The sequence below is a fragment of the Arvicola amphibius genome, chromosome 7 (genome assembly GCF_903992535.2).
Source record: "Arvicola amphibius chromosome 7, mArvAmp1.2, whole genome shotgun sequence".
Taxonomy (NCBI): Eukaryota; Metazoa; Chordata; class Mammalia; order Rodentia; family Cricetidae; genus Arvicola; species Arvicola amphibius.
The window spans coordinates 24,410,067-24,435,898 of NC_052053.1; the positions used below are offsets into that span (position 1 = coordinate 24,410,067).

General features: G+C 43.9%; 1 protein-coding gene across 4 annotated transcripts in view; it reads left to right on the forward strand.

The window, feature by feature from the left end:
- Acvr1 (activin A receptor type 1) overlaps window positions 1–25,832 on the forward strand; it is a 120,365-nt gene that overhangs the window by 38,264 nt on the left and 56,269 nt on the right. Inside the window, exon 1 of one of the 4 annotated variants that reach the window (XM_038336990.1) lies at window positions 13,405–13,501. The exons of 2 other annotated variants lie outside the window; for them this stretch is intronic. The gene's annotated coding sequence lies outside the window, so the exon portion shown is untranslated. Of the gene's footprint in view, window positions 1–13,404; window positions 13,502–22,123; window positions 22,302–25,832 lie in introns of those variants that run through there. One more of the 4 variants, XM_038336989.1, reaches the window with a different exon arrangement.

Genomic DNA, 25,832 nt, shown 5'->3' on the forward strand with positions numbered 1-25,832 from the left:
ACTCCTTCTTTTGTAATAGGAGGTTACCTGGGGGAATGGCTGCCTTCAGGATACTTGGTCTAGGGTGGCTTCACTGCCTAAACAACAGAATACTAATGACTTGATCTCTCAAAGTGTTGAAGCAATGAACTGTTTGAGTTGTCCTTTGTATCATGTTAAGAAGTCTTTGTTAGCCGGACGGTGGTGGCGCACGCCTTTAATCCCAGCACTCAGGAGGCAGAGGCAGGCGGATCTCTGTGAGTTCGAGACCAGCCTGGTCTACAAGAGCTAGTTCCAGAACAGGCTCTAAAGCTGCAGAGAAACCCTTTTGTATTGGGGTATAAAAGTGTAGGGAAAATTAAACATGGGCAATTTCAGTATTCACTGAAATATCCCCCCAACCCCCGTACTACTTTATGGTTTCTGCTTTATTATTTTATTCATGTTTTTCATACTCTTTACTTATATTTCTAATCTCCATGCCCTTACCCTGGCAAGTGGTATTTTTGTTGAGGATGGTCCCCGACATAGAAGTTTACATGGGTCCAGAGTATTGTTGGTGGATGGGTGTGTCCGTATTAATGAAGAATAGTGATGTGTGTTGAAGACCTGGTTGGCGGGCTGGCGGGGATATGGTTTCAGTTTTCTGTTCGCTAGCTGAGGCCAGGGGATGTGAATAGGAACACACAAGCAGTGGCTATTAATCTGAAGGTTTGCCTTTATTCTTCCAGTAAACACCTCTGGTTGAGGGATCATTGCTTTTACCATTGTTTTCAGCCCGCCTGTGGGGCAGAGCTAGGTTGCAAGTCCATTGTGAGAATTGCCAGGTGATTTATTATTCATTGTGGAAGTAAAGATGATACAGGATGGGGCTGACTCAGCTCCAGCCTCCCCATGCCTTCTGCCATGTCTTTCAGAGTGGGAGAAGGCAGAAGATAACAAGTTGGAGGAACTGCTTTTTTTTTTAAAGTTGGTGAAACTAAAATCTATTAAGGAAAGGAAGGAAATGAGTGTTATAAAAGTCAGGGTTATGGTCACAAGAGTGTCAGTAATAGTGATCCCTTGCCTTGAAATGGTGCCTCCTTCTACCAGGCTCTGTTCTGCGTGCCTTATGTATATTAGCTCATGCAGTTCTTATAATAACTCTGCCAGGCAGGCACGAGTTTTAATTTAATTTTGTAGATGAAGGAAATGAGGGACGTGTAGTTAGTGCCTATGGCCTTGAAGGTAGCAAATGACAAGGCAGCCATGTCTGGTTCAGGCTGGGTTTTTAGCCAGTGTCCGTGAGGAGACAGATTGTGACTGAGGAGGCACAGTGTGCTGGCCACTTCCTTGGAAAACAAAACAACACAGGAGGATCTTACTGTGATCTCACACGGCGGGAATTGAAAGGCAGCTCCAGGGAGCCTCATTATCCCGTCTAGGCATCGATCCTGTGAGATCCTACACTCTGGGCTTACTTGCTTCTCTCTGCCCTGCCTCCTGATATCACCAGGTTGGTGATTAGATTTTAGCATGTACATTTTCTGGAGGCCACAAACATTCAGATTATGCCAGTGACTGAATTCATAATTCTGTGTGTGTGTGTGTGTGTGTGTGTGTGTGTGCGCGCGGTTATATCTGTACCATGAATTCATGTTTTTTTGTTTTTGTTTTTGTTTTTAATTGTGATTGTGTGTATAAGATCCTAGATTTCTTCACCATTCTTGGTGTTTGGTGAATGATGAACTCCACCGGTGGGAACCATTTACTCGTTTCTAGAGCATCTACTCATGTATTTTCAGTGCAGACTGGACCCTACTTCTGTGGAATACTCACATTTATTTACCTCTTTCTTTAGACAAACAAACACACACACACACAGACAGAGAGAGACAGACACACACACACACACACACACACACACACACACAGAGAGAGAGAGAGAGAGAGAGAGAGAGAGAGAGAGAGAGAGAGAGAGAGAGAGAGAGATTAAAAATTGGATTTGCCTTGGCCCAAAATGTTAGGTGTTGACTCTAACTCAGAAGTCAGAAGTAGAACATAGGGTATATTTTTTTGGGGTGTGCGTGATTAGAAAGTCCATCCAAAATTATATTTAAAATTAAAGTTTCTAGACATGCCTGGGGTCTACTCTTCATGTGTCCAAAGTGACAACGGGAGGGACGCTTCAGGGTAAGTTAAGCCAGGTTATGGCTGGTGATACGTTCAGAGACCCAGTGGAATGTGTGGTCTGTGTTGTCTTCAAGTCATCCTGACTGCAGGTCGGTGTTGGCACAGGCACCGAAAGGGCTGCAGCTCGGAAACTCTAGTGGCCATGATGAGCGCCTGCCTTCACACTTAATGCATTCCTAGTTCAAACTCAGAAGCTGCCAGTGTTAGAAACTGAGCCATTCTAAAACTTCCCGAAGATTAACACTTCCCTTTGAGACTTAAAAAGTGGAAAAGCAAAGTCAGAGAGACAAATGCTCGCGGGACGGACTAGGGCTTAGTCATCTCAAACAGTGAGTCTTTCTAAGAAGTGTTGACATGTCGGGTAAACATGGTGACTGCTAACGTTATTTCCTTTCTGTATTCATTGTACTTTCATGTCCTTTCTTCTTTAAAGGTTTGGTTATGTGTATGTGTGTTTGCTTGGGTATGTGTTGGGGTGTGCATGTGTTCTTCTGGAGCTGAGGTTAATTACAGGAAGTTGTGAGCTGCCTAGCATGGGTGCTGGGAACCAGTCTCGGGTCCTCTGCCTGAGGAGTACAAGCTCTGAACCACTGAGCATCTTGCCAGGCTCTCATGTTCTCTCTCTCAGTGGAAACAGTCCTGAGGGTGTTAGTTTGCTGAGGTTACCCACCATATTCTCATGTAGCCACTGGGAGAACCCTCAGGCTCCATATTTCCCTTGACCCTGGTGTTTTGGATAATCTTTGCCTGACCCCTCCTTTTCCACCTGGTAAACTCAGATACTCTCTAAGCATCTGGGATTGGAGGATCTGGGAAGCCAAAGCATGATGCTAGTTTGTTATATGTTTTCTGCTAGAACTTCACTGAGGGCATTAGCACCTGGGGATACATTGGGATGATGGGTTATTTCTAGCTTTTCTTGAATTAAAATACTGTATTTTGTCTTATGGTTTTGGAGATTGAGCCTAGGCCCTTGCATGTTCTGGGCAAGTGCTCAGTCTTTGAGCTACATACACATCCCTTGCATTTCTTTTTTAAACTTATGTGTAGCATAAAGTTTACACATACATAAATACATGTGTATGTACACATGTATGTTTGTGTGTTTAGGTTACTATTGCTGTAATGAAACACCATAAGGGAATAAAGGAATTCTTTAGCTTATATATCCTGAATCACAATCGAGAGAAGCCAAGGCCGGAACTCAAACTGGGCAGGAACCTAGAGGCAGGAGCTGATACAGAGGCCATAATGGGGTGTTGCTTACAGGATTGTTCTTTATGGCTTGCTCAGCCTGCTTTCTTATAGAATTCAGCATAACCAACCTAAGGGTGGCCCCAGCCACAATGGAATGGATCCTCCAGTAACAATCACCAATTATGAAAATGCTCTGTTGGCTTGCCTCAGCCGGCTTTCTTAGGAAAGCGTTTTCTCAATTGAGATTTTTTTCTCTCAGATGATACTCACTTGTGCCAAGCTGACATAAAACCTAGCCAGTATATGCTAACATAGATAGGTTTTTTGTTGTTGTTGTTTGTTTTTTATAATCATTGGACAAAGGACGAGAGTAGAACCATTGCGGTGATGTGTACCTGGGAGGCTGTAATGGGAGCACTGTGTGTTCAAGGTCAACCTAAGATACAGGCTGAAACACTGTCTCAAGCAATCAATCAAACCAAAGCACCCTGTGAATTAGTTTCTGAACCGGGTCTGCCGTACTTGCCTGCTATGCCTAAGGCCCTGGGTAAATTTCTAATTTACATTAGCGATTCTGTCACCTTTGGGAATTGGGTTATTGATGGTAAATATAGATCGTTCCTATTAATTGCCAGGTAAGATGCGCCGGCAGAGATGCGCTATCGCAAATGACCGGAGAGCCAGGGTTTCAGCTGGTGGTGATGTAAATGAACCACAGGTGTGGAAGCTCATGATGGAGACTGTGAATGGGATCAATGGCAGGCATGTTTCGTTTTGGAGAAGGAATCTATCAAAATGAATCTGGGTGCAAAACTGTCCTAATTAATAATAACCCCCCCCCCCAATCAAGAGCCCTGAAATTCTGTTAGTGGACTGAATGCTTAATGATAGGAGATTAAAGTGTGTGTGTGTGTGTGTGTGTGTGTGTGTGTGATATCTGTGCTTTTTGGTTCCTGATAGAACACTGCTTGAGTTATGGAAGCTGGGTATTCATGCGGCAGAGATCGTATAGTCGTGACAGTAGCATGTATCCCGGACATAGCCCCATCTCGAGCCTCCCACCCGTGTCACCTCCTCTCGGAAGTATCATGGGAACATAAAGGAGAACTCCTGAGGGGTTTCTCCCCATTCTGGTAGGTTGAGCCACAGGCCTGACTCTTCCCCCACTCCACCCTCCTTTTAGTTGTCTTCCCCAATACCTCCTGAACCCTTCCTTAGCTGCTGCTCATGTTCACTCCACCAGGCCACAGCCCTCCTCCCCGCACCGGGGCAGACACTCAAGGTAGGGAAAAGCTGTGATGAGCGTGCGCCCTCATGATGTTGTGCGTAGTCAGCGTTCCTTTGCCGTGATAAAATGCCCCAGATGATCACCTTCACAAGAGGAAAGGTTTATTTGGTTCCGAGTTTCATTCCGCGCCTGTGCAGACTTGTCGTGGCACGGTGCATTGTGATGGGAACATGGCGAGTGGGAGAGACCTGTTTTGCCTCTGGTGCGGGGATGAGGGAGAAAGAAAGGTCTCAGTCTTCCCTTCAAGGACATACCCCCTCACCTAATTTCTTTCCACTTGGCCTTCCCTACTGAGGAAGCCAACCCTCAGTAGGGCCACAGACTGAGAACCAAGTTTTTAATCCATGGGGTGTTGAAGAGCACATTTACAACCCATAATATAATCGGAGGAAGAACGCAGCCTTTCTCACTGCACTCCCTTCTCGTTGACTGCGAATGTCTGGAAAGAGGCCAAGGAGAGGCAGCCCGGATGCAGGAACTATATGGGGCATGGCTCCAAGTGACCGTCTCAAGAATAAATTTCTGGGAAAAAAATTAGCATTTTTTTCTTGTAAGATGAGGCATCTTCCTTCATACTTTTACTGACAGTATCTTAGTTTCCAGTAACACTGCATTGTTAGCATGATGTCTGAGCCTTGCTCGCCAGTCCTGCCTTCTTCGGTGATTTGGAAAACAGATTGTGTTCTGCTGGAATGGACAATAGTTCTTTGTTCTCCAGTGTGAGTAGGAAGGTATGTGGGAGTGTATATGTTTAGTGTTCACACCTTTTCATATAAAGTGAGAACCATTTGTGGCTCACTCTTAGTAACTTGGCTCTGGGACTTGGTATCTATCTATTTATATACCTACTTACGTATGCATTAGGTATGTGTGTATAGATGTATGTATTGCTTTGGCTTAAAAGCAGAGATAACCCTATAAGTGAATTTTAAAAGACCCACCTCCTTCTTGCTATTAGCATTGTTATTTTTTTGTTGTTTATATTTTGGGAGGTTTCCTCAAGCTTCGAATCTAGTATCAGGATAGACTCGTTCATTCATCCTTTGTGAAGGAACTGTCATTTACAAGATGGCTCCTGATGTTTCACTGGTGAAAACACTACTTTTCATTGAGGAGTGCACAAATCTACTGGGAAAATAGAGGACAAAATTGAAAGGTTGAAAAGCTTTATGGGTGCCATGGTAGTTGAGTTTGAGAGCACCCAGTGAGAAGCATGGAGCTCAGATAGTGTATGTGTTTGGACTTCAGGAGATGATGCTGAAGCTGACCATGAACCAGAGGAGTTGGCCAGATTTCCAGGAAAAAAATCATTGCAGGCAGACATTCGCCAACGCGGCTGAGAGACTGAGATGTCTAGCTTGGGTGCTGCATGTATTATGCCTGTAGGGGACCATATCTGATGGCATCCAGTTTGTCTACATTTCTTTGGATTTTGTTGTTCACTTACCCCTCAGTTGGAAAACAAATTCCAAGCAAATCTTTGAGTTAAGAACTGCTAAGTTACATGAGAAATGTGTTTACTTTTTTTTTTTTTTTTTTTTTTTTTTTTTTTTGGTGAGTGGGCTAGGAGGTGCCATCCCCAATACAGTAGAAGATAGCAAAATTAAATTCAATTAAATCTTTAATTAAAGACTATCCCTTTTAAGTGTAATACATAAAGAATCCTGTTAGCAGTAGTAAAAGAAATATCCAGCCCGGTGGTGGTGGCACACACCTTTAATCCCAGCACTTGGGAAGCAGACACAAAGGAATCTCAGTGAGTTCAAGGCCAGCCTGGTCTACAGAGTAAGTTTTAGGACAGTCAGAGAAACCCTGTCATGGAAAAGCTAAAGAAAGAAAGAAAGAAAGAAAGAAAGAAAGAAAGAAAGAAAGAAAGAAAGAAAGAAAGATCTAGATAGACAAGCTTTGAGTGTTTGAGTTAGTGGGGAATTTACTAATTTTGGGCGGCTGCAGTATATAGCCAGGACAGTGGGTATCAGAGAGAGTAAGTGACTTCCCTGTATCACACAGCATGGGCTTGGAGGAACATTGTTTCATTAGTTAAGTGCTTTCTCCCCAGACCTTGGTTAGACCTGTATAATCTGGTAGAGGGAGAAGGCCTTCCTATGGAGAACTCTGGTGCATGGAGAACTCTGGTGCGTACCAGCACCACCGGTGGTAGATGCCGAGCTGACCATCCACTTTTGTTTTGTGTCAGCTCACTGTCTAGAGGGCTGACAGGGGCTCGTGGATGATTGGGGTTGGAAAGGATATGTCCCAGTTATAGACACCTATGGTCAGTGTGTGAGCTTGCACACCCTTGGGAATCTGGAGGAGCCAGGGATCGCGGCCAGCCTGGATGATGTCATAGGACCCATCCCAAAGCAACAAACCAAACAGAGTGATATGTTAGAGCTCATCTTTCTCCTTATTTTGTTTATGGTTGAAAGAGCGTTTCATTTCATAGATCAAGTTAGCCCAGGATGGGAGGTAAGCCTTCTGCTTTATCACCCTAAGTTGGGGGATCATGGGTGTGTGACACCCCACTTGGCTGTTGTCATCAAGAGGCTTGACGCTGCTTCTTTAGCTGTTCCTGGCAGGACTGGCAACTGCTTACAAAGTATACGGCTTGTCTGACACAGTTACAAAGTAGTGAACACACCCCCAAAAGCAAGGTTGCATAAATCATTGTTCATATTTTATTTTTAACTTGATTGGACTTCCTCCCTCCCCGCTCAGTCTCGTGTTCTTGGCATAGGGTCAGCTGCCTTAGCAGCCATGGGAATGTCTATATGCCTGTGGGCAGATAATCGTTCCAATATAACAAATGGGATAGCGTGTTGAACTGTTCTCAGTTTGTTAGTGTTGAAGCTTAGTTAGGGAAGTGACCTGATGAACGTTTTATTTAGGTTAGAAAGCGACTTACATGGAATAAAAAGGTTTAGGAATCCTTGGCTTCTTCCGTTCCTGTTTTGCTCAGGGTAGACACATGCCACACAGCAGTTTTAAATATGAGCTTGCCATTGTCCGTGCATTTGGTTTTTCTGTAATTTAAACTTTGTCCATTCCGTATAGTTTTCAACCTAGTGTGATGCTGGACTAGGCATTGGAGACACAAGACGTTGACTGCTGAGTCCCTGCTTTCTGGAGTGTCTCCCAGGGAAGCTTTGCTAGCAGGTCTGTGTAGTGAGGTATGTAGACCTTAGCACCCTAGAATAAAGCTGAGGAGATACAAAATGCCAGACACCTCATTATAAAACCAGAAAAGCTGGTCCTGGCTCAGGGGGTGGCATCACTTCGAACTCTTTGTGAAGGTGTTTTGAGATCAGGAACTGATGAAAGCCTGGATGGTGTTATGTGCAAAGGTAATCATCAAGGATTACCATGTTCCGGTGAGTCAACAGTTAAAACACGGGCCCCTTATGGTGAGGGAGTTGGGTGTTGGGGTGGGAAGCACACGTGACTATGAACCCGACAGTCTGAAGAGGGCTCTGCTTACCATTGAATCTGGTTCCGTGCTGGGGTGGTGGGTTAGGAGAATGCACGTGTGCACGCCGACACACGGACTCAAAAAAGTAGACGCCATTGGACACAGATAGGGGAGGCCAGGGACAGGGAAGACGCGAAAAGAGGGAGTTGAGTGGGCTGCTTGTGTGGGGTGTCTTCTTTCTGTTCTGGTGGGATCTGCTGTTCTCTGAAGCCTCTTCGCTAGTGAGGCGGTGACAGTGGAGTCGGGGTGGGGTTCCATTTCAGTCTTGTGGTTAAGATTTACTTATTTAATTTATAATTTTGTGTGTCTATGAGTGTTTTGCCTGCATACATGTATGTGAACCATGTGTATGTGTGGCGCCCATGAGGCCAGAAGTGGATGTTGGATCCATAACTGGAGTTATGGATGGTTGTGAGCTGCCATGGAGGTGCTGGGAACTGAACCAAGGTCCTTTGGAAGATTAGATAGTGCTCTTAGCCACTGAGTCATCTCTTTAGCCCTCGTCTGTAGCCCTTTTTTTATTTAAAGTCTTAAGAATTCGTTTGTGAGCCGGGCGGTGGTGGCGCACGCCTTTAATCCCAGCACTCGGGAGGCAGAGGCAGGCGGATCTCTGTGAGTTCGAGACTAGCCTGGTCTACAAGAGCTAGTTCCAGGACAGGCTCCAAAGCTACAGAGAAACCCTGTCTCGAAAAACCAAAAAAAAAAAAAAAAAAATTCGTTTGTGCTTCTGCCAGTGGACATTGGTATCTTAGTCTTTCCTGACCTTCTTTTCTGGTTTTTATGTGGAATCCTTTGTAATAACTACTTAAAAAATAGCAATCATAGATCAAAGTGGTCAGTCAGATCTTAGCCTTTTCATGACCAACTGCGGTCATCCCATTGTTACCTGTTTTCACTCCTTAAATACTGAGCTTATCTATGCTGGCAGAAGTGAACCCCCTGAATGCCACGGCCTTCAAATGTGGCCACTCTGCAGGGAAGTCACCATGCTGGTTTTGCCTGTAGGGGACTGCTGCCTGAACTGTTGGGTCAGGTCACGTGACACGGTTGCTACTAGGCCTGGGCTTCCATCCAGGGCTCTGGTGTAAGCCTGGAACTCAACTGTGGCGTGTTGCCTTTGTTCTCTCAAGTTTCATCCTTGAACCTTTATGTTTCTGGCACAAATAAATGGGTCTTTGGTTGGACAAATAAAAAGGATTTTGATGGACCGCCAAACCACTTCAGTGGAGAGTTCTGAGGTTACAAAATATAAGCAGGTTATCTTCAGAAGTGTAGTCTGGTACTTAATTACGCTCAGTAATTAAGTAATCCACCGTGAGTCCCTCTCCTCAGCCAATTTATACATTAAATTCTAGAGAAGAGTCTCTCTGGTAGTTGGGCCTTAAATTGGGTTCCTGGGAGTGTACAGTTTTCCTTGTATTTTCTCTTTGACTGATCCTGAGGTTGGGGACAGACACGTGTTTTACCTTAAAACACCCTGGAGATCTTATTTTATTTTTTATATCGTGCCATCTCTCCCCTATACGTTCTTCTTCCTGTCTTAGACATCTAATGTTTGCTTCCTACTCATATGCCAGGAGGGAGGGTAGTGCTTCCGTGACCGAATTCTTTACGAAGACTTCTTGGATAGTATACTATATCTGTTTTTTAAAAACCTAAGAAAAATCAGTTATCAAGGGAATGGAAAATACGTTATAATTCTTCTACGAGAGTTAAAAGAGTTAACACAGAGGCATTCGTAGCTGATGTCAGTGTGAAAGCCTGGTAAAGGTGCCCTGTGAGTTGAAGGATAGGATAGATTGACATTTCTCGGAGTCAGAGCAGGAGAGACATGTGGGAGAGAACTGGTCACGATTGCTTGTAGCTGTTGCTATGTTATAAATGTGTGTTTGTGGCCCAGTCTGCTATTCTTGGTGAGTCATCCTTGCAAATAAAGTCAGTTTATATGCACAGCACACTGTATACAAATCCTAAGTGTGGCATTCCAAGAAATAAGTTTCAGAAGCAAAATACATCTTAAACTTGGCAGTTGTGCGTACTACTGTTAACGCAGCTCGTGGATTTGAATGTAGGTTATTGTATGGGTCAACAAACTTCTTCTCTGCAGGGCTAAATAGTAAATATTTTAGGCCTTGCAAGCATACGGACTCCGTCACAATGATCAACTCTGCCATTTCAGCGTGAAGGCAGCCAACACAGTATATGTAAAACGAACACATGTGTCTGTTCCAGTGAAACTCTTGTTTGTAAAAAGCAGACTGTGGGCTGCAGTTGGCTTGCTGCTGGAATACTATGCAGTAATGTTTGCAGGTGTTGTCCAGGCTTTAATACTTGCTATAGGCCATAAGTCTTTGCAAATATCACCAAGGACATTATCTTATTTAACAGTGTCTTCATCTGTCCATGAGAAAAGAGAGTTTGGGTTTTTCTTCTTCTCCTTCTCCTCTTTCTCCTTCTCCTTCTCCTTCTCCTTCTTTGTCATTATTACTGAGATTGGTCCATATTGTGTTTCTCAAACTGGGCTTTAATCCCTGGGCTTAAGCTCCCGTCCTTTCTTAGCCCCCGAAGTAGCCGAGATAGGACACAGGACTGTGCAACCATGAACGGTTTGTTTGAAAATATTTTAAGAATGATTTATTTTTGACTTCTAGAGACATTTTTGTAAATAACTGTATTTCATCCCCAAATCCAAAGATTAAAATTTGTTAGGATGTTGAAAGCTCTCAGAGTCAGGAAGCTATTGTCCTGTTCGATACTTTGCCTCTCGATTTGTCGAGCAGTGGCGTGCGTGCCCAGGGTTGTCATTCTTCCAACCCCTCTCAGTCCACTAGGATGGTTGGTACTCAGAACATGTGACTTCTTTTTTCTATAAAAAATATTTCATTTACTTCATTTCTATACATACAATCAAGAGACAGTTTAACTTAGAACTTAAGGGCATAAACTTTTAGAGTCAGAAAAATACAGTTTCTGGTTTTTACCGCTTACTAAAATATGACCAACTTACTTAGAGTTGTCTGAACATAATTTTTTATGTATAAAAGACGACTTGTGCTTTTGTCCATATCTGTTGTAGTTGATAGGACTAAGTTGGATAACATAAATAACGTGGCTAACGAGTGTCAGAGACAAGGGACTCCTAGCAGCTTTCCATGGTGAAAGCTATTTACATTTCCTGTTTCATGGGGAAAAAAAAACCTGAGAGACGTTAAATGATGTTTGAAGGTCACATGTAGTAGGTTGAGAAACTCGCTTGCCTACTTCCAAGTCCGTGTTCTTATACCCTGCTTCTTCAGGAAGTTTTTATATGAAGGCTGTTGTTTATTTGGATAATGTCCCTGGGTGGGTAGAACACCCAGGTATGACTGTTTTGGGAAAGACAGAAACCCTCAGTGTTTGCAAGCCACAGTTACTAGAATCCAAGGATATAGTTTTAATTTCATAGTGAGACTTGTATTGATTTTGTTTTCCTGTTGCTTCATTTCTGTACTGACTCCCAGCAACTTGCTTCGTTGTAAGTGCTTCTTGTGTTAGCCTGTTCAGGTCTGTTGTCCTTCGCGGATGTCTAAGAACCAACTGTACTCTTTCAGCTTCAATACAACAAACTCATGACTGTTCTAAGTACTCAACACTGGAATTAGAAAGCTGGGTTGGATCTCTCTCTCTCTCTCTCTCTGTCTCTCTCGTCTCTGTCTCTCTCTCTCTCTCTCTCTCTCTCTCTCGTCTCTGTCTCTGTCTCTGTCTCTCTCTCTCTCTCTCTCTCTCTCTCTCTCTCTCTCTCTCTCTCTCTCTCTCTCTCCTCCCTCATGGTTACCCTCTCCTCCTTCACAGGAGCATGGTTTAGAATTTGTGGACTAGGGTTTCTTATGGCTCAGTTAGCTGCCAGTGGTTAAAACTCCATAGCCAAACAAACATGTTGGCCAGACTTGTAAGAACAATACTTAGGCCTCAATAAAAGTCTAGTTCAAGTTGTTGCAGTTTGTTATATAATTATCTTATAGCGCTCATTTTAATTAGTACATAAGTCTTCAGTTTGCATTATATTTTTGGTGACTCAGGGTTTTGAATATAGCTGTTTTCCATCCCTGCCATTTCTGCCCGGGTGGCTTCCTGACATGATGCTGATTTGTGGGCAGATAGGCTCTAAATGGGGCATTTGAAGGCTTAGATGTTCAGAATTTGTCCAACCCTGGAACTCTTTATTTTACCACCCTTTCAACCTTTTTTTGTTTTTTTTTTTAGACATACTTCTTTTATTTCATGTGTACGAATGTTTTGCCTGCGTGTGTGTGTGTGTGTGTGTGTGTGTGTGTGTGTGCGCACCACATGTGTGCCTGGTGTGTGTGGATGTCAGAAGGCCTCGGAGCCCCGGAACAGGAGTTAGATGTTGTTATAAACCACCATGTGGGTGCTGGGAACTGAACCCTGGTCTTTTACAAGAGTGACAAGTGCTTTTTCACAACCGAGCCATCTCTCCAACCCCTTTACCAAATATTTTTCATATAGTACATCACACTTTTGGATACAATCTACAGATAGCCCAGTACATTTGGCCCTAGGTGTTAAATGATACTTAAATTTTAATTTGATGTTTATCCTGCAGCTTTTGAGCACCAACGGTATCCTACGTATTGTGAAGGAAGAATGAAACAGAAGAATAATATGTAATGTGCACTTGGTTTTAAATTGAATTTGGGAGAAATCCACTTTACAGTATAGAACTGGGCACCAGCTTGAGACTTACAGAATATAAATGCCAAGGAATTAGAATGAGCAAGACCTGGAACCCAGAGAAGGCTGGTCAGAGGCAGGGATGTAAACACCGTTGAAGGATGGTAAAGAATCCCATGCAGTAAAGATAACAGGTCCTAGAGGTTGTAGTTTAAAAGGAGACCAGGGCAAGGAATCAGGGTGAGCACTCAGTAGCACAGAGAATTACAAGGATAATGAAATAAATCAGTAACTATCAGCATCAGCTTAGGCTTACTCCCTTGTTGATTTAAACCTCCCCCTGATCCAGCGGCACCCATGATCTTAGTTGTCCGACCGGCCAGAGTTTGGACGCTTTCTGCTACCCTACTCCGAAAACACGAGCACGTGGAGTGACTTTCCTGTGAACCCATCGCTTTTCCCTGGCCCCAGAAACCCAGGGAAGTACCCGCATTTCAGCAGTTCATGGAGACTCAAGGGTCTGTGGTGCATTTTTCAGGGAGCGACCATCACCCTGACTCGGCCGCATGATTGCTGGGAATGGCCGCTCTACAAAGAGATCCTTTTTACTGCGTCTTGTTTTAGGTGTGCCATTTATGTGTCTAGATTTTCTTTTCAAGTTGATTGGGATCCTCGTTTTAAGGCATGGTGTCGTAGCGTCTGAGACTTCTCTCTTGAATTCCAGGGTAGGTGGAAGGTTTTCTTTTCCACATGGTTATTTAGGAATGCTGTATTGTGGGTTTGTTTTCCACTGAGATTTATTTACACAAGCGCTTTCTTGGCAAAGTATTCCTGGAAGTTAAAAATGGGGAACTTTTTTCGGAGAGGAGCGTGGGGTCTGGTACTTTGACTAGCGATTTGAATGGGAAAGTTTGATTCTAATAAAAATTTCCTCTTCCTTGAGTAAATGTTGATATTTTTCATTTTCCAGGTCTTCCTAAAGGAAAAGGGAGTTTGGGTGGTTTTTGTTTTTTGTGAGTTATCTGGAGCCCCTTCCCTTCCGCTTTGTGCTCGGTCCCCACCATTGTTTTTGGAGTCTTTGAATTGTATTATCTACTACTACGACTGTTGCTTGAATATGGGCCAAACCCAGCAGTTTCTCCGTAGTTCTTCAAGGTTTAGTTAGTCTGGTGTACTGCTGTCTTTAGGTGGGACCAGAGGGAGACTTTATTTATCCTTATAATGTGCAGACTTTTTAAGTGCATAAAATCATATCCATAGCCATTTTTTGTTGTTTGAAATTTTCTCATCATGGTTTAGAGCGTGTGGCATACGAGCTTCAAAGCAACCTGACTTTGAGTTACTAACCTCTCTCTGGGTTTGTGTCACTTACAAAAATATTTAAACAGCAGTGCCACTCTCTGACCTCAACACATGCGCGTTAGCGTATCATCAGATTTTCCGTCCTTGCTCCCCTTGCTAATGGGCTGTCGCTTCATGGTTCCAGTGGAGAAGCTTGTCAAGCCTACTTCCTTTATTAGCCAACATAGTCAGAAATGCAGAGATGTCTTCTTTTTTCCCCTCTGCACCCCTAAATGTTGTGGACTAGTCTGGCCATAGGGAGCCTGCCTGCGGGGGAGTGGGGACCTGGACATACAGCTTTAGAAGATTTCAGGAGCCTCTCTCCTACTGCCCTCTCCCTTTGAGCAGTTGAGCAGTCAGTCCCTCTCTGAAGGAGGACCTGGACGGGGCGTTCCCAGGAGCTGGCTTTAACTGTAGCCTCGTTGGGCCTTCTCTGAACCTCACCGGGCAGTGTTGTCAGCCGTACAGCCTTTCCAACAAGTCACCTCTTTTAATGCCGTTTGGCACAGATCAAATCCGCATTTAGTTCTCTGGCACAGTGTTGGTTTGTTGTTTCCCGTGAATCTAGTACAATAAAGTTTGGGGGCAGCTGGCTAGTTCTTAGGTCCGGCATGGCCTGAATGGCAAGGTTTCTACTGGGTCATAGCTTCACACTCCTTAACTTTGGGCAAGCTGTTCACGTGCTGCCAGCATGTCCCTACCTAGAAAATGCTTTCACTCCTCTCTTCCCACCAGGGCCACGCTGTTTCCGTTTTTCTGTCTTACCTTCTCCACACGTGAACCTATTTATTGAGAGACATGTTTTATGTACAAAGCACACATATCCACGGTTCTAAAACCGATGGAACATAATTTGACGTTGCGGCTAGCAACTTGCTTCTCTCTGCACTTGATATATTGTGGGGTTTAAGTTCAGCATAAGTCATCCTCCCTTAGTGTCTGTCCTTCATATGACGGTATTAAGCAGCTCTCCTCCACTGAGGAGTTAGCCTATAATTTAAAGGGGCGGGGAGGGGGCAGACCTCTCTCCTTAGGGAACCAAAAGAGCCTTGGTTGTTGATACTAAGCTCCTAAGGTTGTGACTTGGATTTCAGGCCAGGTGGAGCTCTCTCTGGGCTGCTATGGAGGTATTAATTGTATCCGTTTTTTTTTTTTTTTTTTTTTTTTTTCATTTCCTGGTGGTTGGTAGTTTGTAAATCCTGGCTTTCACCCTTAAGGGGTCTCAAGCTTATTCTTCTACCTGGGTGAAGTGGTGTGAGGTTGAGTTAGTTTTCAAAGGAAGTAATGAATAACAGGGGTGGCACAGAGACGCTGCTTTGTTTATTTATTTATTTGCAGGGTGGAGGAGACGGAGTCGGTGGCTAGAGTTAATCACTGACTCTGTCAGTCTCAATTATGAAACCGTGTGAACATGATTGGGCTCAGTTGTTTCTCCGTGTGGCCAAGGGTGGGAATCTCTAGGGGAGCCTTTTGGATACCTTTCTTTGGGAATGCATATTTATATTTTTAAAAATTATTTTGTAAAAGTATTTTTTTAGAAAGGAAGTATAATTGATGCATACAGGTTTTTAAAACTTTTTGTAATAATTTATTTATTTTTATTTTATTTGCATTGGTTCTTTGCCTGTATGTCTATGTGAGGGTGTAGGATCCCCTGGAATTAGAACTACAGATAATTGTGAGCTGCCCTGTAGACGAGAGGAATTGGACCCAGGTCCTCCGGAAGAGCATCCAGTTCTCTTAACCGCTGTGCCATCTCTTCAGCCCCTCGATGTACACAGGTTTTAAAAGATACAAAAGAAGTGTGGGTTGAGAAATAAGTCTCTTCTTCTGGTTTGCAAAGAACCCACTTGACCTTCTGACTCCGCACTTGCTATATTCTGAAGTTTTCTTTCGGTGCATATATAACACATATATATGCAGACTGCAGACTTTTTCATCACAATGGCAATGATGTGTGAGTTTTGCATTGAAGTGACGACTCTTAAATTTCTTCCATATTTATTAGTGTTGCATCCCTTTTCAGTGGGTGTGTGGTAGCCTGTTGGGGGAGGATGTCATGTGCTTAGCCCGTGGCTTATTGAGGCACACATAGGCTATGTCCAGCTTTTATGCTCATGAATAAGGCTGCAGGGAAGGGCCTCATGCGTGGTCTCAGACATTAAATGCAGCTGTAGGGCCTGCTTCTAGCAGAACCGCTGGATCAGAGAGAACATGTGCGTTTTAATTTTGGTATCCATTTGTTGCCAGTTGTTCTACTCACCTTAGGAAGTTTTAGATTTCTCCACAGAGGTGTGCACACCATTGCCAGTCCTGCACCTTTGCTTCCCTACACCTTAGCCAGTCACAACGTAACTGACAAACCGATAGGTGCAAATGTCAGATTACCATTCTGTCGTTCCTGTTTTCTCATTTTGATCCACACTCAGCACCGTTCCTTAGGTTTAAAAGCCATTTATGTTTCTGGTGCTGTTCCCTTTAAGTTTGTGTCTTTTGTCCATTACACTGTTATGCTCATGATCTCTATTACCAAAATGCTGGTTTCTTACAAAAACACCGATTTTCGTGGTCAGTTCAGAGCTTCCCTTTCTCCCCTTCTTGCCGTTTGTGCTGTGTATTTCCTTGGTCGTTTGCATAAAGTTAAATTGTTTTGCTTTGCTGATTATTAAACATTCCGTGTAGTTAAATGTATTCATTCCACAAATATTTATTGAATTCCTTTCACATATTAAGAGCATGTTTTAAGTACCCAGCTGTACAGTAGAAGAGAAAACAGACTCCAGTTTTTCTCTCTGAAACGTGGAATCCACATCAAGAGATTTGTAGACAAACCTCTACCGTCAGTCGTTTTGTGGCTCCAGACATTTGTGTTAGTGATGCTAGTTCTCTGAGTGACAGGTGACAAGACCCCTGTTCTGGCTCCTGCTGGGGTGATGTGCTTCTCTTAAAGGAGCTGGAATGCTGGGTATAATCCAACATAATTTCTCTCTAGGCGCTCCATCAATTAGTGTAAGGCTGACCTGCGCTAACCAAGGACTGAAATACGCCGTGGTTCAAAGAACATAGACATTGACTTTTTTTTTTCGTCACTTAGCAGTCCCAGCTGGGCGGAAAAGCCCCTTTCCACCTGAGGTTGCGTAACCAGGGTTCTTTCTGTCCCATTGGCCGGGAGTGTCGCTGAGGTTATTATCTGTGTGGTCTTATCGGGTCCGGTCAGTGGCAAGAACAAAGGGGAAAGTTCAGGGCAAGTGTTAGCGCTTGTAGGCATCGCTGCAGCTTATGTGGTCGGTGAGAACTTAGACCCGTGGCCACAACTAGCTGCAGGGGAGCCTGGGCAGCACTGTCTCTTCCCGTCACCTGCTACCCAAGGAGAAGGGAAGGAGGGATTTTAGAGGACAATCAGCAACTGTCTCATTGGCTTCATATTTCCAGTGCCCTCCTCCTGTCACTACTTGGTCTTCTTGCAGAGTGGCCCTGTAGTCAACTTATGAAACAGCTCCAATCAGTTTTTCATTGTTTATTTTCTCTGAAACTTTACCCCCTCTTTCTTTCACACGGTCTAACAGTATTGGTTCCACGCTGCCCTTGAACTTGAGACCCCGAGTCTCAGCTTCCTTACTGCTAGGAGTCTAGGCCCATATCACCAGTTCTGGCTTTCCTTTGCGGTATGAATTTTCCTGTACCTTCTGACCTATTTCTGAGATTCCACGTAGCTTCATTAATTAATTCTTTAATTCTAGGCAAGTATGAGAACTCAAAACCATAATGTACTTTCTTGGGTGTGGAGTCTCCCTGTCTTGTTCCATTTTTACAGGATTTCCATATTTAGTCTTTCGTGTGGCTTATGTGTTTTCAAAATACAAAAACTCAGGAGAGTCACATCTAGCCACCGTTTCCCCATGTGAGAGAGAAAGCTGCTGGTCTCGCTGGGGTTTGCTCTGCACTTTGTCAGCAAGGGTGCATATGTTTATGGTGCTAATTCTGATGATCATGTTGCATAGCCTCTTTGGGAAACACTGATCAGGAATCTGGTCCTTCTGTGTCCTCTGACATCAGAAATGGACTTCACTGAAGCAGGTACGAGGAGTAAGGACCAACTTATATGACATGGTGTTAATTTTATTTTAGTAAGTGGTCTCTCCTTATAACAAGGAAACTGGTACTTATTTTTCTACTGATAATAAACTCAGATCTTGAGACACCTAAGCCTGGGTAGAGTTTGGCATACCGAATATGATGCACCTTGCTTGTTGTTGTGTGTGTATGAATATGGGGTGTGTGTGTCAAGTAGCACATACTCAGCTTTGATCTTGATCTTGACTGTGCTTTTTTTTTTTTTTAACTGTAAAACTGTTTTACTCTTGAAGCATTGTTGTGTGACAAAACCTGCCCTGGTGACAGGAACGCATGCAAGTCTACCCACAATGGATCAAAGTACAGATACCACCAAAGTCCAGCTTGATGAACCAATGAGTTTTATTGGGGTTACTTCTAGGAGAGTGGGTGAGGGGTTGCTTATAGGAGCAGCAATGACTCAAAGACAGCTACACCACCAAGGTCCATACTAGCATGGGTGACAGCTCCCAAATCTGGAAGCTGGAGCGCACTGCACAGCCTGCAGGCAGCTCGACAGGTTTGAGAGTGTCCTTTCCAAGGGATTCTGGTCTAAACCTCTTCTGGGAAGCTCGGCTGGTTTCTGTTTTGCAGGCAGCAGGCGTGGTCTCGGTGGGTGCTGTCTGCACGGTTCGGCTTGTCTGAGAGGTGTCTTTGTAGCACTGCTTCCTTCCATCTGAGAGGCACTCTTAGCTTTTATGGCTTATTCTGTTAGGGAGGGGCCTAGTGACTCTGCTCAGTTTCGGGGACTTCCTGAAACTGTTTGGCATCCTTTACCTTCCTGCTTAAAGAGTGTCCCCTCAGTATGAAATGTTTCAACCTCAGAAGAAACTGTTACCCAACAAGCATCTAGTTTAGTTAATTCTGGTAAAGTGAGAATTTTGTGACCTCCATACAGGTCAAGCACGTTAGGTAGTTAACGGAGCAATAATTGCAGTGTTATCAAGGAAAGGGTCTGTGCCTCACAGTATGGTTTAGTTTGGCCCCTACTTCTCCTGTCTGATAAGGCTCTTAAACTTCAGGTTTTCCCCACACGCCAGTTCTTTCTCCATAGATCTGATAAACTCAGACATTGGACTTCTAGTTCCTTTCAGGATAGAATTTGGTGACTGTATCTTTCTGCTTTGATTTTCTCTCAATGGGAAATGGCATCTTAATACCACAGTCTGGGCACCAGTGATGCCCATTACCAATGGGTAGCCGTGTTTTGAAGCTATTTTTTTTTTGTGGGCAGGACCTGGGATCATGAATAAAATATTTCTCACAAATATTTCCAGTTTAAATTCAGTTTCAGAGGTTTTCCTGTTTATGTTGCACCTATTCCTTCTCTGTCCTGCACAGTGGAAACTCTGGTCTATAGGAACACTGAGGAGTGACATTATCAGCCATAGTGACTCATTTGCTCAGTACTAGGCTTATGGCATTCCCAGTATGCCTCAGTGCTACCACTGTACCGCGACTTGCCATTCTGGAAAACTAGTCTCCCCTCCCCCCTTATGTGTCTGTTCTGGGTCTTCCTCCTTTCCTCAGGGAGAGATTGTTTATCATTGACAATTTCCCAGAATTAAACACTGATTTGATTTTATATTATATTGGAATAATTGCAACGTTGTTAGATGTGATGCTGGACTTGTAGATAAATTTAGAAGCAGCCATAACTATTAGGGAGCTAGTGGGAGAGAGATGATATAATGCCTGGGGTTCTCATTTGAACACCCCAAGAGGAAAATGAAAGAACAGAAGATGTCAGTTTACATATCTTCAGAACTGGAGAGTAGGTGGTGGGCTTGTTTGTTTTTAAATTTTATTATTTATTTGTGTGTGTTGGGGGGTTGAGAGGTAGCCATTGTTTTTCCATAACAAATATAGAATAAATTGTCTTCTACCCTGCAGGCTTTCTAGCTCTATGTGTTTGGGTCACCATCTATTTTTAAAAATCCTCCTCATTGAATACAGTGCCCTTAATTTTATTTTGAACATTGCTCTGTTTAGGTCAGCGAGTGGTTTCCATTGGGTGGCTCATCTTTTGGTTATGTCTATTTTCTGGTCTCTTTCCCATGCAGTATGTATCCAGAACTCCCCATCCTGCCTGTATTCCCCCTCCTGCCACTTCCCAGTGCCTCCTTCTTTTCTGTTGTGGTTACTTGGATGCTAACCAGTTCAGCTTGTGCTCTGACCCTGGTACGTGGCTCCTTTGCTTTCTCATGACCGTATTTATACTTTTGACGGATATATTTAAATGAACAGCTGCGCGTTTGTTGAGTCATTCCACAATTACCTGATTCTGCCGTAACTGCTTGACTGGCAAAAGCCATATTTCAAGCTAAATTGTGAGAGAATTCCATTAATCACCGTCACTTTGGGTAGGGGGAGGGGAATGGAGCAAGGCCACTGTGAAAAAAGCCCTTTTAAAGATTAATTAGTGATTCCCGTTATTTAGAGGACGTTGATCCAGTTGCAACTTAACGCGTCACTTGCAGAAACTGCACAAAGGTGTAAATAGCTATCAAAGGCTTAGCGATACCAGCCTGGTAGGCAAAGCGCTCTGAAGTAACTGTTGTGCAGGCCGCTCCTTGCCACTGCTCATCTCTCCAAATAATGAATCCTGGAGGGGCTCCTTTTCCCATGGTGATCAGGGCTCTCCACTCAGGGCTCGAATTCATTGGTGAAGTGTTTTGTCTTGAGCTTCCTGAATAGATTACACTGGGAACGGACAATGCTGTGTCTTTCTTTTCTCTCTTCTCAAGTAGACTAATTGCAACTGTAACCTCCGATTGAGTCTTTGGCTTCCACGAGCCGGATCCATTTTCATCTTGACACCTCCCCCCAGTTCTTTCTGAGGTTATTAATAGGCTTGGGAGCATGGCTTTCTGAATAGCGTCAATAACTGTTAGAAGACTTGGGGTGGGGGGAGATGGTAGGTCAATCTCTGACTTGTAGGAGCTGTGTTTTCAAGCTACCAAAGTTGTCCTAGAGTCATTAGGGATGGCTCTGGGGCATATCAGCTGGTGTCTGCAACGAGAGATCCAAGCAGGCCTTTCCAAATGGGCTATTGTCCGCCAGGAGCTGTCTGGTGCACCCAGAGTCTGCCAGCGCCTTTCTGTCTGGCTGCTTCTCTTGGATGGTACTCTGGAAAGCTGGAATCCAAGTTAGCAGTGATCTCTTTTAATTGATCTCAAATACTCAGTTGCTTCTCAATTAAATTGAGGTTGCGGAGCCCCTCCTGCTCCCAGGTCACTTCCTTGCCAAGCTAAGCAGTGTCAGACTGACACCTCACCTTCCTTTCCCCACCCAGTCCAAATGCCTCGTAGACTAATGATTCAAACTAATGTTTTAGTTGCTCCTGAGTGCCTGGTTGCTGCAGGGGGATGTCACCATGCAGGCTTGGAGTCAGACAACTTGTGTGGTGTTTGCATATGTTGGGGGGAGGTGGGCACACAGTGAAAATAAAATAATAAGTTCACGGTGCATTTTGCTCCGGAGTCATTGGTTTGGGACGGGTCTAGATAGCTAGGGCGTGGAACACATAGGGCCGAGTAGGAAGCGGCAACGCAGGAGTGGGCTTGGAGTGTGAGGGACCCAAGTGTGAGAGGGAAGGTGGAAAGGTGGAAAGAATATGAAAGGTGTTTCTTCTCACCTCCACAGAAATATACTGTAGTGAGAGAGGAGGGAGAGGAAAAAAAGCAGGAGGGAGGGAGAGGAAGGGATGGCAAAGGAAAGACAGACAGACAGAGAGAGAGAGAGAGAGAGAGAGAGAGAGAGAGAGAGAGAGAGAGAGAGAGAGAGAGAGAGAGAATGAGAATATGGTTTTGAATTATGTCTCCTCCCACATCTAATACCCATTTCACCACCAGTATTGTCAATTGATCTCACTAGCCTTAACATTTCTCTAGGTATGTGCTTTATGTCTACTGCAAGCACCTAGGAAGCTGAGTCAGCACGGCCACAAATTCAAGGACAACCTCAGCTTCAGCTATATAATAAGTATCAGGCCTGCTTGGATTATTAGATCTATCCTCACAAAACCAAGTAAGAAAGCAAGCCATAGAAACAGCATCATCGTGTGTGACGGTAGGTGTCTGTTGTCCAGATGTTGGCGGGGTGGAAAGGTCTGCACAGTCAGAAATAAGAAAGACAGAGACCACGTCTCACTGAGGACTAGAGGTGGAAGTGGGATTTTAAGTAGACCCCGAGATCCAAATGTAAAAGTTTTCTGGGAGGAAATAAGGAAGTCATTCTTACCCTTTGATAACAGAAGAAAAGTTCCAGTACCCCTTTCAGACCAAAGGGAGAGGGCGTGGGACCCTGGGGAAAGTCGAGGACGACATAGAACAGGTAGGAGGTGAAGGCGTCCCGCTCCCTGCAACAAAGCTGCAGAGCTGAGCCTGTGTGATCCAAAAGGAAGGAAAAGGAGGATAGGAAACATTCTCCATGGCCAAAGAAAACCTGATGTGGAGGGACTGGAGGGAAGGCTCAGTGCCTGCTTTGGAAGCCTAAGACCTTGGCTTGGAATTCCTGTACCATGTAGAAAGCAGGAGCAGCAAGTGGTCTGAGTGGTCTTCGAGCCCAGCCCTGAGATATGGTCGAGGCAGGCGGATCCCTTGGGCTTGCTGGTCATCCAGCCCATGCTGAGTTTCAGGTTCAAAGAACCTGTCTCATAAAGTAAACTGGGGAGTTGTCAAAGAAGATAAACGATGCTGGCATCTCGCTTCCACGTGCATGTGCACGTACATGTTCCTGTCCCCCCACAAGCATATCTTCACACAACCACATGACCAGCCCATAGGTCTCATGCATGAATACAATTAGAAAGGAATCTGAGCTGTCAGAAAGGCATGCGGCAGGAAACCAAAATGCTGGCATCTCAGGGATAGCTGAGTTCTCATTTGTGTCAGGGAGAGCAAAGTCTTTTGTGTACAAATAAAGTAAATTTAAAAGTAAAGAAGTAAAAGCTAGTTCCTTGTTCCATGGCAGCCTATGCTAAACCCTTCATTTACTTTTCCTTCGGTTGCTCCCCTCCCCCAATTTACAGATTATTTTTTATCCCCCCTTTTCCTTCTCATTGCTGTTATCTGGAGTGTATCTGCCACAGCTGGAATGTTCATAGGGGAACCCCTTCAAAACCCTCTTTTTCCTGAAATGATCTCTGATTGTTTCCTCTGACCACAGCAGGAACAGATCCAGGGTCTGGTTTTCAGTTCTACAGGACTTGTCCAAGGGGCCATTTGTATTCATCTGTGGCAAAAGATCAAGCTACATGCTAATATTCCAAAGGAAACACCCTACCAGAAACCCTCGTAGTGGAGTCTATATAAAACCGAGCCCTGGCAACGTTGCAGACTGCCAGGTCAGAGCGTGGTGTTAAAAATATTTAACAGGTCGTCTGTGAACTGAAGAGAAGACCCTGCCTTAACTTATATGGTATGATGTCTTCAGTTTGGCCTCTCTTTCTGGCTCCCACTGACAGCGCATGTCTCTCTCACCCCTCCCAAAGGCCCAAGTGTTTTGGAGGAAGCTGCCCTTGGGTAGCTCCTTTTCTCTTGGGCGGTGGTGCCTATTTTTACATCATCCAATTGGCCAGAATGGCTGGGCTTTGTCGTAGATGGGGGTTGTTGTAAGTATGCCTTTCTCTCAATGTTTCATTTAAAATATATGTATTACTGGATTTACTTTGTCCTCAAATAAACCTTATACTAATTTCCACATTTATTTTGAGGTGTGAATTATGAGAGAATTGATGAATGAATTAAGGGTGGACGGGAACATGAACACACTTGCAAGAAAGTCTTGTTTTTTTTTGTTTTTTTGTTTTTTTTCCCAAAATAGCTTCTTTGACATTGAGATTTTTCTTCTGGGAGACAGGAGGCATGAGGGGAGACTATTGGAGGTTACAGGGTGTGTAAAACTAATTTTGACTATAGAGAAATGGAGAGAGGGCATAATTGAAAGGTGACTCAAATCACCTTGAGTCAAAGATTGTTCTCCTAGGAAAAGCTGAAGGTGGATGAAGCTCAGATTCATTAGTTTGGATCAAATATTGATGGGAAAACTGGATTGATGATTAGTGCCTGATAGGGTGGCCATTTCAGGAAAGTGGTTAAGTCAGCATAGTGATTGGCCAAATGGTCCTAGGTTGAGCTCGTGTGCTTGGATAGTCATCTGTACCCATCCATTTTCTTATTTGTGAAAGATCACTATGAATATCATAAATGTTTTAGGAAGAAATTCTGTATCTTTATCCCTAGACAGAGAGCTAGACATATTACCTGGGTGTAGTGCTCCTGTAGTGAGGATGGCTTGATGTTGGCTTATCAGCATCTTTCTTTGCTCTGCCCCTGGCTTTTGGGTTCAGTAGAATTTTATTTCACTGAATTCGTTCTTACATTGTAGAAGACACAATAAAAAACGCTGCACATGTCATGGTGGAAAAAGTCATCATTGAATAGTAGTGGAAGAACTCTTAAGAGTGGCTAACAGGATTAGAGTAAAGTTGACCTCTCCTGGATGGCATCCAAGTCATTCAAAGCAGGGATGAGTGTTTATTGACTGTCTTTCAAGGCTGCATTTTAACGCAAAGATTGTTAAAAATAAAACAGTGTCAAGAAATTCCCTTCTCAGTAAGACTCAGTGAGTCATAAATGGGCCAACTAAATGAATTTGGGCATGCAGGCCAGATAAAAGGCCAGCTAAACTTCCATTGAATGTTATGATTGTTTTCCTTACATAGAAAGCAAATCACATACTTTGCAGAATCCAGCTTGTAGGAGCATCCTTTATTGCCTACCATAGTTTTACATTACGTTTTCTCTAGGAGTTCTGAAAGTTGAATACAGAGGGCCATTATGCATTGATTATTCTGTGACCAGTATCAAAATGATATTTTTAGTAGTAGACTTCAGAGGATTTCTGGTTTTTCTCCCCCAATTCCACATATAACATTGTGATGAGCAAAGAGGACTACTGAACTTGACCTGAACCCACACATGTTAAAAATTGAGGCAAACACCAACTCTTTAGCTAGTGTCTCCCAGATCTAGAAATGGGGTGTGCAGAGTACCATGGTATAAAAAAAAGTGGTTCTGTTCTGTCCTGTTCTGTTCTGTCCTGTCTCTTTTTAAAGGAGAGAACGTGGCAATGTTCTCCCTCCCCGAGGACAGGCCTGAGACATCATAAGAGATGGTGCTGATGCAAAGAGGGTTTTCTCTCTTTGTGTCTGAAGCATTAGGAGTAGTTGCTAGCAATGGAGGAATGAGCCAAGAGTAGGAAGGGGAACTATACATATAGCAGAGGCAAAAATTTTATACTCTGAACCCTGTGTGTTGTGTTTGTAATCCCCAGTAGCCTATCATCTTTTGCCTAGGGATTTCGGCAGTTGAATCTAAAGGAGATGAGCTGTGTGAGCACCTTCCTAGCCCCCAACACTGCACACGCTCTTACAAACTGTAGTTGTCTCTGTAAAACATTGTTCATATATTAAAAGATGTCTAATGCATTCCTCCTAGATGGTTAGAGTTCTCAGATGCGGGAAGGGCTCCCAGGAGTTTCGACACTCCACCGCATCTCTGTCAGGTGTGGGGCGGGTGCTCAGTCCAGAATACCCGG